Consider the following 13,339-nt stretch of genomic DNA (forward strand, 5'->3'; position numbering starts at 1 on the left):
GTAGGTTACAGGGATAATAATTATGTTTCATAGTTATTTGCAATATATCCATTTTATGTAAAACCTTACTCTTATCCCATCAGTAAAAAATAAAATAAATGATTTTTTGGAGGTCGTGAGGTTGAGTCTGGTGTGACGTACGCTTTAGAAAAATATTTTCTTTATTGTCGAAACGTTTCGATCTTCATTGAGATCATCTTCAGGACTCAAAGTGTTTGTTTTCCGTGTAGATGTGTCATTCCTGTGTGTCGTGTTGAAAGTGCCCAGTTCTCAACACGACAGACAAAACTGACACATCTACACGGAAAACAAACACTTTGAGCCCTGAAGATGATCTCAATAAAGATCGAAACGTTGGCACGACAAAGAAAATGTTTTTCTGAAACCTACGTCACACAAGACCGCATTTCACGATCCCTAAATAATCATTAACTAACGGTCACTAAACACCGCACATGAAAAAATAAAGTTGATTCCCTGTTACTATGACATTAAAAAAATGTTTTGACCAGTTATTTTAGATCCTTGGGAAATACTCTGGGTTGTTACTATTTACAACTGTTTTCTATAGCCCTTCGTTGTCCAGAAAAGTGGGTGTCCCAATAAAATATAGGCACCAGGTTCATTCTGGTGTTCAGAAACTGTTTTACAATAACTTTTGTTCTCTTAATCAACAGTCATTAGCAGTTAATATTTTTATATAATGTGACTTATTCTAGACTAATTCAACCGATATAACTGATTAAATTTTAACATTACATTATAAAAAAATGAAATATATGGTACATAAAAATTCAGTAAGCAGCTGTGGCCATGTATAGGGCGCACGACTCCTACTTTCTGCGCAAGCGGTCAGCTGGATTTTTTAAAAGGGTTATTCGATAAAAGTATTAAAAAATTGTTAGACCCCTCGTCCGTGTCACCCAACGTGTAGATGGACGTTTTACGACCTGTAACCTCATGACAGGAATTACTTGACTCTACATCCCTGCAATTTTAAACCAGATATGTTTTGTATATTGCGTGTTCAAGACGACTTTTTCTGTTGACAAAATGAAACATTACATGTATGCTCATTATCACCTTCACTGCATGTTGCGAAATGAACATTTGATTGTATTGCGTGTCCGTTTGTTTAAAATTATTCATATATACAGCAATAGTTCATATCAAACCAATATTGTCTCTGGAAATTAATGTTGCACTAGTGAGTAAACATTCAGCAATTACTCAGTTTAGCTTTGCCGAGCTTCTCATCGCCGTCCTAGCTAACACAACAGCAATAAACTTATCAATTTGCGGTCCTGTATTATTTGAATAATATTTATTCTGAAGATGATCTCAATAAAGATCGAAATGTTGGCACGATAAAGAAAATGTTTTTCTAAAACCTACGTCACACCAGACCGCATCTCACGATCTCCAAATAATCATTAACGAACGGTCACTAAACACCACGTATATCATTATCTTATTTAATGTGGCAAAAACAGGTATGAATATAATTTAATAGAATCGAAATAAATAAAGATGACGATTAGATAAAACTGCCGCATTGCTACCAGGATTGAACAAACTCAGGTTGAACAAAGCACTAAAGACAGTACAAGATCCTAGTAAGAGGGCAAACATACATACACTCACCTAAATTAGCATAATTAAAAAACAGCCTAATCTATTCGTACAGCTATACCAGTAAAAACAGCAACGATAAGTTGCTAAAAAAATATTTTAAATCACAATTACAGTCAAAATCAATTGTAATTCAACGTTTCTGCATTGTTTTCACGTATTAAAAGGTTTCTAGTGTCCATATTGTCAGCAGTTTTGAAATAGGTGACCTTATAAGATATTGCTAGATACAAGGCTTACTGACCGAGTGATTTTATGGGCAAGTAGATCGCATTGGGCGGGAGAACTTTCGCCGATATATCATAACTCATACTTTGCGAAGTGGAGCACCGGCGACAAAAGGCAAACCTATTGACTCTGCAGCAGTTAACATTCGTGATTTACGGCTGAACGAATATTGAAGAATATCAAAGATTCGACCTTTCAAAAACCCTATCCATTCTTCGTGGTCTGTATATATACTTCAGAGAGTCCTTTTTTTAAAATTGTATTTACAATACATATTTCAGGCCATAAAACACAATTTATGCAAATATATAGTTCATGGTTTTTAAATTAAACGATATAGTCTTACAATTAAAATAGCTCTAAGCAAAATTGCATTAATTTATGCTTAAAGTTTACCTTTCTACTTTATCTAAGTAAATGTACGTCTGTCAATAAAAGTTTTATTAACACTTTAAAACTGTGTAGAGTAAGAAGTCGGCCATCACAACACAGGGACACTGTTGTTTACTATCTGGCACTTACTTTGGTTTATTAAGCAATAAACTGCAAGTAACTCGAACGCGTACTAACAAATGACAATCCGTTGCCAGTGTGAGGTACGCACGAGGAAAATATTTAATATAGTTTTCTAACGAGGAATTTATTTATTTAGCATTTTCCTCCATCACCGTTTACACTATCTAACTCATCTAATAGCGAGTCTATGGCGTATTCAGACTACACATTCACTCTGAGTATTCACGAAAGAACTGCAAAACGAGACATATTCAATATAACCACCATTTTCCCTGCAAAAATCAAAACAGGATGCCCAAATACTTACTGCCGTGCTCAAACACAATTCACAAAACAACGGATGGCATTCCTTCTCGCTGTCTGTATGGGGCCTAGGAACACCCTTCAATTATGTGAGGCATATCGAGCAATCTATTTGTGGTAACTTAAAATTTATCTGGTTCTGTATAAATACTTAAAATCAAGACCAATAATTTTTTTCCTATTTTAAATATAATTAACTTGAGTAGTCAAATAATAATAATAATAATAAATAATAATAATAATAATAGTGTAATTTGTGTTTCATTATACAGGGTGACGCATGAACATATCTCAATAATTCAGTTAATAATTTTATTCGAGATATTACATCAAAATTTCACGAGATTTTCCCAAAAAACTCGTAACTCATAAAATATTAATCCCACTGTAAATTAATGCATCAGCTGAACATTAAATATCCCGTAAGTTTCAGTTAATGTTTTCTTGTAAATTTAAGAAAACAACGTACAAAATCAGTTAGGATATAAGTTAATCCTATATTATCATAATTGACCATGTTAATTATTACAATTAATTATTCCTTTTATCTAAGGTTTTTGGTTCTGGTTTTCAGAAGTTGGTTCCTCGGACACAAACTTCCCATCTTTATTGAGCCGAAGGTCCTGGGTTCGAATCCCGCACGTGACATTAATTTATCGTTTCAACCAAAAACCTTAGATAAAAGGAATAATTAATTGGAATAATTAACATGGTCAGTGACAAATGAACAAATATGGATTAACTTATATTCTAACTGATTTTGATGTTTTCTTAAATTTACTTTAAATTTCAATAATAACCTGAATTATTGAGATATGTTAACTGGAAAAATCTAGTTTATTAATGCAGTTACAATTTGTTTAAAAATGTACATCCGTTGTTATTAACCTCATAACAACATATAAGAACAGTAATAAAATAAATGAACAATTATTCTGTATTTAAAAATTTAAAGAATTTTAAGATTTGAAAAATTCGTATTAAGTTGTTTTTTTACGCTTCTATATCAACCCTGACATTTAATGCTCTAAGGAACGAAATTACGTTTTTTCTACTTTACCCTTATATCAATTGAAAATGTCCTTCAAAATTTAATATACGATAGTTAACTGTTATTATCGTTATAAAATATTTCAGTGTCACAATAAATTCGTTATTGGATTTCATTTGACAGGACTCATAAATGATCACAGTTATAAAAGGATTTTTTTTCTTGGGCAAATTGATAGAAGAAATTGATCATGCTGTAAAATAAAAAGTGAAAAAACATAAGCTTGCCTTCTTTATTGGCAGATTCTAGGATATACAAGAAAGCTCTGAGGGGTACTTTAAATAAAGAAAAATTTTCACAAAAGCGCTTCAATGTTCTACTCTTAATAAATGTCAATCAGAAGTGATCGCCATATTTTAGTATTTAAGAACGTAACAAATAGTGTTTGAATTGTTGTTTATTTCTAGGTTTATAAAACAGAAGTATGAAATGATTGATTGGTTATCGACCAGTCATAACAAACATACAAATTTTATTAAATTTAATAGCAGATAGTACCAGTTCCATCGACCGTTAATATAATAATGTATAATAACTGATAAATACTCGGGGCTTGTCAATTTACTGTCTGGGTCGGCTAAAATACCCTGGGGAATGGAATTGGAAGCTCTGCGGGTCGTGTTTAAAGGCGCCGTTCTACCTATGCTTCTTTATGGACTGGATGTGTGGTATGGTTCTGTACATCAGGAATACAACCCATACAAATTAACAGAGTCAGAGGAAGTCCCCCTGACTGATGGCTACTAGATTAATTAGGGCTAACAGAACGATATCGCATTAGGCAACCTGTGTATTAGCAAATTAAATTCATAATTACTTTCTTGCTAAGGAATTGGCCATTCTCGGCAAGAGTACACGAGGATTGGACCAACTGTAACCAAACTGAAATAAATAATTAGACACGCACACGCACGCCAACACACACACACACACATCAAAAACAATTTTTCTATACTTGTCTTTGGAGTACATATCTATAGTAATTAGCTATCTTCTTAATGCGGAAAACTGTACAGGATGTATCACGTTTTCCTTCAAAATTCCTTGCCGTGCTTCACCCCGGATTTAAGTGTGTTCCGAACGCTGAGCAATCACAGGAACCTTTCTCCAACCGAAAAAAAAGAAGTTATCGGTTTTGATTTTGTCACGCGGTACATCTCGTGACTCGGCCTACGGATCCTCCGGGGTCGGGTGAAAGCTCATCCTTGTTCAACGAACAAAAGTGAAATGTTTACATTACCGTCGGCATTTCACCCGGTTAGACATTGAATGTTTCAGCTCAATTAAAATACAGTTTTTTTTAGAAATGTCTTTACTTTTCACAAATATTTTGAGAGAGAAAAAGAGAAAGAGAAAGTGAAAGAGGGAAAGATAGATTGATAGACAGGTAGATAGATAGATAGATAGATAGATAGATAGATAGAGAGAGTGAAGGATAGAGAGAAAGAGTGTGAAGGTGAGAGGGAGAGAAAGAGAGGTAAAGATAGATAGATAGATAAATAGATAGATAGATAGAGAGAGAGAGTGAGAGGAGGGGGAGAGAGAGAGAGAGAGAGAGAGAGAGAGAGTGTGAGAGAGAGAGAGAGAGATATATGGACTACAAATAGACGCGACAAATGTAAGTTAGAGAGCGGGAGAATCAGCGAGAGATATAAAGAGAAGATAGACAGAATAGCGTGAGTGAGAGTGAATGAGAGTAATAAGAAGAATAAATGAATGAGAATTTGGGCACAGACAGACAGACTTCAAGGAAGTGAATAAGTTTCTAATTTACAATAAAAATATTTTGTGTGCCGTAACACAGTACGTTCAACATTATAATAATTATACCCCACTATAAATGTTGTAATTTAGTCTGTACACAAATTAAAATATTATTTTTAAAATTTATATTGAAGAACGAATCCTCAATGATTGAAAAGAGTAAAACTTAAGAGTAAAACATAGTCGTGTAAAAAGTGGAGTGATTGAGATTATTAGTTGTAAGTAATTTAAGTAAAGTAATTAGAGGAGTTAACGTCCAACTACCCGTCGGGTACAACCACTTTACAATCCATTTGTGAAATAATTATCAAATAAAATTCTGCTATCCCCGGATTCGAACCTTGAACCGCCAGCGTCGTAGCCCCCAAACCAATTGTTGACTGCGATTCCCTCACGTGAGCGTATTACTAAGTTAAAAACATGCGTTTGATGTAGTTTTATATAGTTAAATCGATTGATCAGGTTTACGATACCGAGTACCACGTACACGTTTTTAGGCCTAACTACCACCACCACTAAATATTGCAAAATGAGCATAAATAAAAAACCGGCATTCGGAATTGGTAAAGAAATTTGATCTGACGATTTTTCTCCAGGATCATGGTTGGGGGCAACAAGACCGATTGGAAATATCAGCCCTTAAAAAATCCCAGGAACCGCCCCTGCTCGTGATTTAATGTAGCCGAGAGTGAAAGTCAAAACAGTGTTTCTTCTTTCTACCGGTGTCTACTTCCTTTTTTACTCTTTCTCTCCTGGAATGATTTGGGAGAAAAGTAATAAAACGAGATAAAAGAAGAGTGTAGGATAGGGCTCAAGGTCGCATACCTGGACGAGCCACTTTACAGGGTATAACACTTTCTTTTTAAACGCCTCACCTGCCGAGTTTCTATGTTACGTAAACATCAAAGAGGCCTATTTTATTCTAATCTTTCATATATAGCTATAAGGTAGGTGTGTTTAGAGAGAGTTTGAACTTGAAGTTTACATATCAAATGTTATTTCACGCTTAAATTTCAATATCATTTTGCCTTCATTTTAAACACGAAACATCTTGATGGGATTAACATCATGAAATGAACTGTGAAGAGTGATAAGCCTTTCCTACCCGATTTGCATATTGTAGCAGTTGTATCGACTTAAGCCTTATTGATTTTAGAAATCGATGAAAGCGTTTAGATATTTTATTTTATTTAAAAATCAATTTGTTACATCTCAGTGTTTATCTTGTTTAGGAAAATCCTGTAGAATTTATTTACAATGTAAGATATTGGTTGAAATGAAAAAGTTAATGTCACGAGCGGGATTCGAACTCACGACCTTCGGTAGGTTGCTAGCTCAAGTGGTTAGAGCAGCGGTGTATTGACCAATGGTCGTGTGATCGAATCCCGCTCATGACACTAACTTTTTCATTTCAACCAATACCTTACATAAAGATTAGTTAATTGAAAGAAGTTATTTGGTCAACCTGACCACGAAATATAATTAATTTAATAAGTAAAACAAAGTATATCTTCACTAATAACTCTCCGTGGCCAATTTATATGTCGCCGAGAATCGAATCCTGCTTACACGAAATGTGAAAAATGGCCAAAAGGAGGGAAAATTTGAAAGGGAGGTTGAGATGGGGAGTTGGTGCCCGAGTGGATCGAACTCACGATAGCTCTAGTGGTTTGAGCAGCGGCGCGACGTATTGAGCCGAAGGTTGTGGGTTCGAATCCCTCTCGTGGGACTTTTTCATTTCAACCAACACCTTAATAAAAAGATTAATTAATTGAAAGAAGTTATTTGGTCAATCGGACCTCGAAATATAATGGCTTTATTTATAATGTTCTTTCAACCTTGTTTTAAAAATTGAAGTAATGAGCATTCATGAAAACTTGTTCAAATAGTTTTTTTTTATTCGAAGGAATGAAACGAGTTTTACACGATCTAATTAAATCTGACCCAGTGAGTAATCCTTTTTCGTCAAGTTCGTGAACAATCGCTGATTCAACGTAAACAAAAACGTGCAGATTATGCGGCTGATGGTCTTACAATTAGACGCTTAAGACATTTCCCATTAGGCAAAGAACAAGGATTTAAGCAGGTTGAAGTCGAGTAATTGCCGTGAAATTACCATCAACTGGCTAATTCTTACGTGTCTTGTCCTAAATAATATGTTAGAAATCTGTTTGCCCAACAGGATCCACCAAGTGGGATTTACAATCGAAAATCTGTCTTAAAAAAGCATAGATTTCAGATTTTGTTCGATGTATTCTCAAATGATGGCGAATTCTGATGAATATTATAAATCAAAGGGATCACATATAATATCTGAAAATCATTTTTAGGTCTTGCCGTGTGTCATTTTTGGAAAGCGATCCGGGTCTGAATAATGCTGGAAGTAGGTGTGACAGGTGAGAGAAAGAACTTTAACCTTGGGTCTTCTCAGTGAAAGTTGTTCTCATGAACCACGTTCAGTCATGAAAGAAATTTTTCATAGCTTAGAAAAGAATGCTGACATACCTGTCGATTGTCGGGTTTCCAAGAACCTAATGATTATACCACCGCAGACAGTTCACTCAGATTTTTAAAAAAATGTATACTATTAAAATAAACTGTTGTTATTATTACACAGCACAAACAAGAAGATATTATATAATTAATAATGTTCAACTTTTATCTGTTGTTATGTTTAATATAAGTTTACTAAATTTTTTTATTCAGGAAATACTATTTTTATTACAATTAATTAAGGTTTTTAGTTGAGATAAAAAAGTCAATGGAACGAGCGGGATTCGAACCCACGATCTTCGGCTAAATACGCCGCTTCTCTACCAGTTGAGCTATCGTGACCTCGATCCACTCGGACACTAACTTTTTGAATTTTCCATCCTTTTTGCCATTTTTCACTATTTTTATGTGTGACCTTATTTTATTTCCATCGTTTTGTATATATTATTTCGAGATCGTGAGATGCGGTGTGGTGAGACGTAGGTTTTAGAAAAACATTTTCGTCATCGTGCTAACGTTTCGATCTTTATTGAGATCATCTTCAGGGTCTGGGATTTATAAACATTGTTTAAATTTTACAAATACATGTAGGATGTGAAAAAAATATGAATTTATACAATGCTAGAAAATTTGAGATTAAACAAAATCTATACATGAATTTATGCAATGCTAGAAAATTTTAGATTTTAAAAAATATATGAATTTATACAATGATAGAAAATTTTAGTTTAAAAAAAGTGAATTTATACAATGCTAGAAAATTTGAGATTAAATAAAATATATACATGAATTTATGCAATTCTAGAAAATTTATGTAAAAAATGAATTTATACAATGCTACGAAATTTTAGATTGAATTTGTATAAATTGTATAAATCAGTTTTTTAAATCTCAAATTTTCTATCATTGTATAAATTCAGTTTTTTAAATCTAAAATTTTGTATCATTGTATAAATTCATACATTTTTTAAATCTAAAATTTTCTAGCATTGCATAAATTCATGTATATATTTTGTTTAATCTCAAATTTTCTAGCATTGTATAAATCCATATTTCTTTCACATCCTACATGTATTTGAAAAATTTAAACAATGTTTATCAATCCCAGGCCCTGAAGCTGATCCCAATAAAGGTCGAAACGTTTGCACGACAAAGAAAATGTTTTTCTTAAACCTACGTCACACCAGACCGCATCTCACGATTTCCGAATAATCATCGACTAAGGGTCACTAAACACCATACACGTTTTGTACATATTTTACTTAAAGAAAGGTAATATGAAGGGCGAAGAAGCAAAATATGTCGTAGTTAAAAAAGATGAGCAAATAAAACTGTGACCCTTGAATGTCGTAGGTCACATATGGAGCACTAATTACCATGTCCAAAAACACTGCATAAGGAAACACAAAACAACCTGCGAATTCTTCAACTTGCCGGTCTTGGAAACCACCCTCGATATCTCTCTTAAACCTCTATACATTCATGTACAAAATATAGGTTTTTGGGGTGCCAACAGATTCCTGAGGTTCAAAGAAATCAAGCTTGACCTAAGAAGAAGCCATCAGAAGGCCTCTAATCTGGGCCTGTTCATTTATTTTCACAAAAATAAATTGAGTTTCGTATTGTATTGTTTGTTTCTATTGTTATTTTATGGTGATACATAGAGAGATTTATGCTTAATTCTGATGGTTAAGGTCTGAAGCTTAATTTCACTAGAACTAAAAAACAATGACAGTACAAATTTCTTGGACTTAAGTGTTACCAAAACCGACAAACTACAATTCCGACAATAAAAAAAAAATATGACAGCCTAAAACTCTACCACTGAATAAAGAGAAATACCAAAGCTAACTGAAAACCATAAAAGTCATAGTAAATAATACGGCTACAATACAAACACGACCAAAAAATAATTAACAAAACGCAAAAAGAAAACGACCCCATAGAACAGACAAGAAATGGACCACATTTATATTATAAGGGAAGAATAGTAAACACTACCGAATCTACTTAACAAATCAGCAATGAAGAATGCGTATACAAACGTAAATCAACATTGGTTCACAAGTAGTATACAGAAAACTGTGGCGAAGGTTGAACCCTCAAAAGTACAGTAAAGATGAAACTACCCACGACGTAATAAAGTACGAAAAATAATCATATTGAAAACTTAGAAATATACAAATATAACAACTTGTCACTAAAAAATTTACAACTACACATATTAACAACCCATATATATCATTTACATCTTCCAATACACTATGCAAAATGGAAAGAAAAAAACACTGAAGATGGCGAAATGCAGATACACACCCAATAGCGGGGATAGGTAAACCAAATGTATACATTCTATTGATTTTTTTAAATTATGACAATACTGTTTTTTTGTTTTAAATTAACAATAAGATGGAAAGCATGTTTAAAGTTATGTAACTTTTTGCGTGAGGAAGCAATTATTTTCATTGATTTTTTTATACGCTTTTTATGTTTTAAGTGGGATTTTTTCCTTATATCTTAAAAATCTACATTATTTCAAAGCTTAATTTTATATAAGCACCTTTAAAAATATGTTTATGGTGTTTATATTACATGTTAGTGGGATGAGGTAACGATTTGTGTCCATTCCGCCCAATTCTTGCGCTTTACTGTACATTTTAAATGTCATAGGTGACAAATGAAAACCGTTATATCATCTCATTGGTACAATTAATGTGTTGAATTTGGTAGCAAGTAAATACTCCACTCTCCAAATGCACCATATTCGGCAGTTTCTACATATATGTCGGTGTGAGGTACACAGCCCCTGCCAAATTGCACCGAGTGCCTTTCACCGACCAAACCAGGAATTGCAAAGTCATTGAGAGAAATTATTTCATTTCTCTTCAACCAATCAAGCCTCTGTTCGTTTCAAGCCTGATGACAGACAGGTTTGGATCTGTAGCAAAAGAATTCTCATGAGACGTGTAATCATTATGCAACTTTTTGGAAGAATACAAAAACATTATAACGCACCTGTATAATTAATTTAACACTTTACTTCAATTATTTTTTAAAATAAAGTTTATATTTGTCAATCTTTTTATGTAAGGTTTTAGTTGAAATGAAAAAGTTAGTGCCACGAAGATTCGAAATTTCATTTCAACCAAAACCTTAAATAAAAAGATTAATTAATTCAAACAAGAAATTTGGTCAATAGACCATTAAATATGAACCAACCTTTGGGTCATTAAAAAATATTGAACGAGCTTTAAAATGTAATTAAGTGTTTATTTATTACTTTTGTTGTGCTATTTATTAATCTATTTATAATATTGATTTATGTTAAAAGTGTTGGCGCTTCTTTGCTGTTATTTTATTTTTATATCCTTTTTTAATAGTTTATATTGTAATGATTGTTTTGTTGTGTTGCTTAACTGTCCTATGCTTGGGCACCTGACCTGCTTGGTCTTTACGTAAATAAAAATAAATAAATATAATGGATTTAATAAGTAAAACGAATTAGAGCTTCACTAACAGCTTCCCGTGGCCAGATCATATGTCGGCGAGAATCGAATACTGATTACACGACATTTGAAAAATGGCAAAAAGGAGGGAAAATTCGAAAGGTAGGTTGAGATGTGAAGTTGGTGTCCGAGTGGATCGAACTCACGATAGTTCAAGTGGTCAGAGCAGCAGCGTATTTAGTCGAAGGTCGTGAGTTCGAATCCCGCTCTTGACACTAACTTTTCCATTTCAACCAAAACCTTACATTTTTTTACGAGGGTTCGCAACAGCAGAGGTTATATCAACCCCCGGGGTGCCGGTGTTTTTGAAAAAAGCCCATTTGTAAGTAGGTCGAGTTCGAATGCAGGGCCGCTTCATTCGAACTCGGAACCTTTACATTACAGTGTTGAGCGCCGTTTCAAACCGTTGGGGCCACCGACGCCCCAACCTCACATAAAAAGATTAATTAATTGAAAGAAGTAATTTGGTCAATAGATCACTAAATAAAATGGATTTATATTTGTCGTTGGTTTGATACCGTGGTGGTAGAGAGGATAGGGCGTACGCCTGGTGGTTCTGGGTTCGGAACAAAGGCCTTGGAATTTGAATTCGTAATATCCTAACATGGTAAGGGTATTGTAAAATGGGTTTGACCCCTTTTCACGACGTTCTACGCTCGTCCATCCTATATGGCAGGAATTGCATTTTAAAAAAAATAGTTAATAACAAATTTACATAGCCGTTATTCGTGTTTGTTGTATTAGCGGTCTATTATGAATTGCATTGATAGAACGAATTGTCAACGATCTTTAAAAATGTTTATACACTGAATGTGCTAATCATGTTTTCGTTCATTCATCGGTTGTAAAATACATTTTGTTGATACTCGTTTGTGATTAATAACGATTAATTAATACTTTTAAAAATGCCAAATGCTTAATAATTTTAAATGGCAAAGCTGTGTAAAAAGGCCAATTTTCAAGATTATGTGTTAAAAGTGCCTAGGTAGAAATAATTTATTAAAATTTAATTTTGACCGCATTTTTGCCCCATCTTTTTTCAGTCTAATTTATTTCTTATTAAGTAACCAATATAAAAAATACTTCTCTACTTTCTCACTTAAGATAACTTGAATAATAAACCAGCGTGAAGAGACGGATCCAGTTAATCAATCCATCAGTTAAACTTCAGTTATTAGTTCCGAAAAAATAAATTTGAGTCAGATAAAGTTTTAACTTTAATACCCTTAACATCATTAGCACAGTTTATTTAAGAAACCCTTATATGGTATAAAGTTACATAATAAAACAAATGTTTTTGGAAGATTTTTCATGTTGTCAGCGGGAGATTGAGTAAAGTTAACACGGATTCTTATCTCCATCGGCTTGCTTCAAATTTCAACGGATGTTTCTTCAAAATGTGTCCTAATTTCTGTGTCGTTGTAGAAAGAAGCGTAAACCTCGTCTAGAAGTATTAGAAAAATTCTTATAATAAAAAACCCCACAATTATAAACTTTCATTAAATCTTACACTTCAAAACACTTTCAGGGAGTTTGTTCCTCTTTTTATATTTGATCTTTTGATCCGATTAGTCTCGGCCCGCATCGAACCATCATTAGACACTGTTGGCTAATATAATTATACATTGCTTCGACAAATTCTTCGGTCGTTTAGGTTCGGCACGTGCAGCTCGATTGCACGTTCGGGTTGTAACGTCTCAATTGATGTTATTAACCAACGACCATTCACAAATTAATAAAAGCACGCAACTGCTTCAAAATTCACTTGAAGTGCAAACTTTAAGCAATACTTTAAGTAATAGTTAAACGTAGGGGGGCGTCGGTGGCCGCAACGGTTTAGAAGTTG

Source organism: Cimex lectularius, unplaced genomic scaffold (genome assembly GCF_000648675.2).
Source record: "Cimex lectularius strain Harlan isolate CLEC.00 unplaced genomic scaffold, Clec_2.1 scaffold246, whole genome shotgun sequence".
Taxonomy (NCBI): Eukaryota; Metazoa; Arthropoda; class Insecta; order Hemiptera; family Cimicidae; genus Cimex; species Cimex lectularius.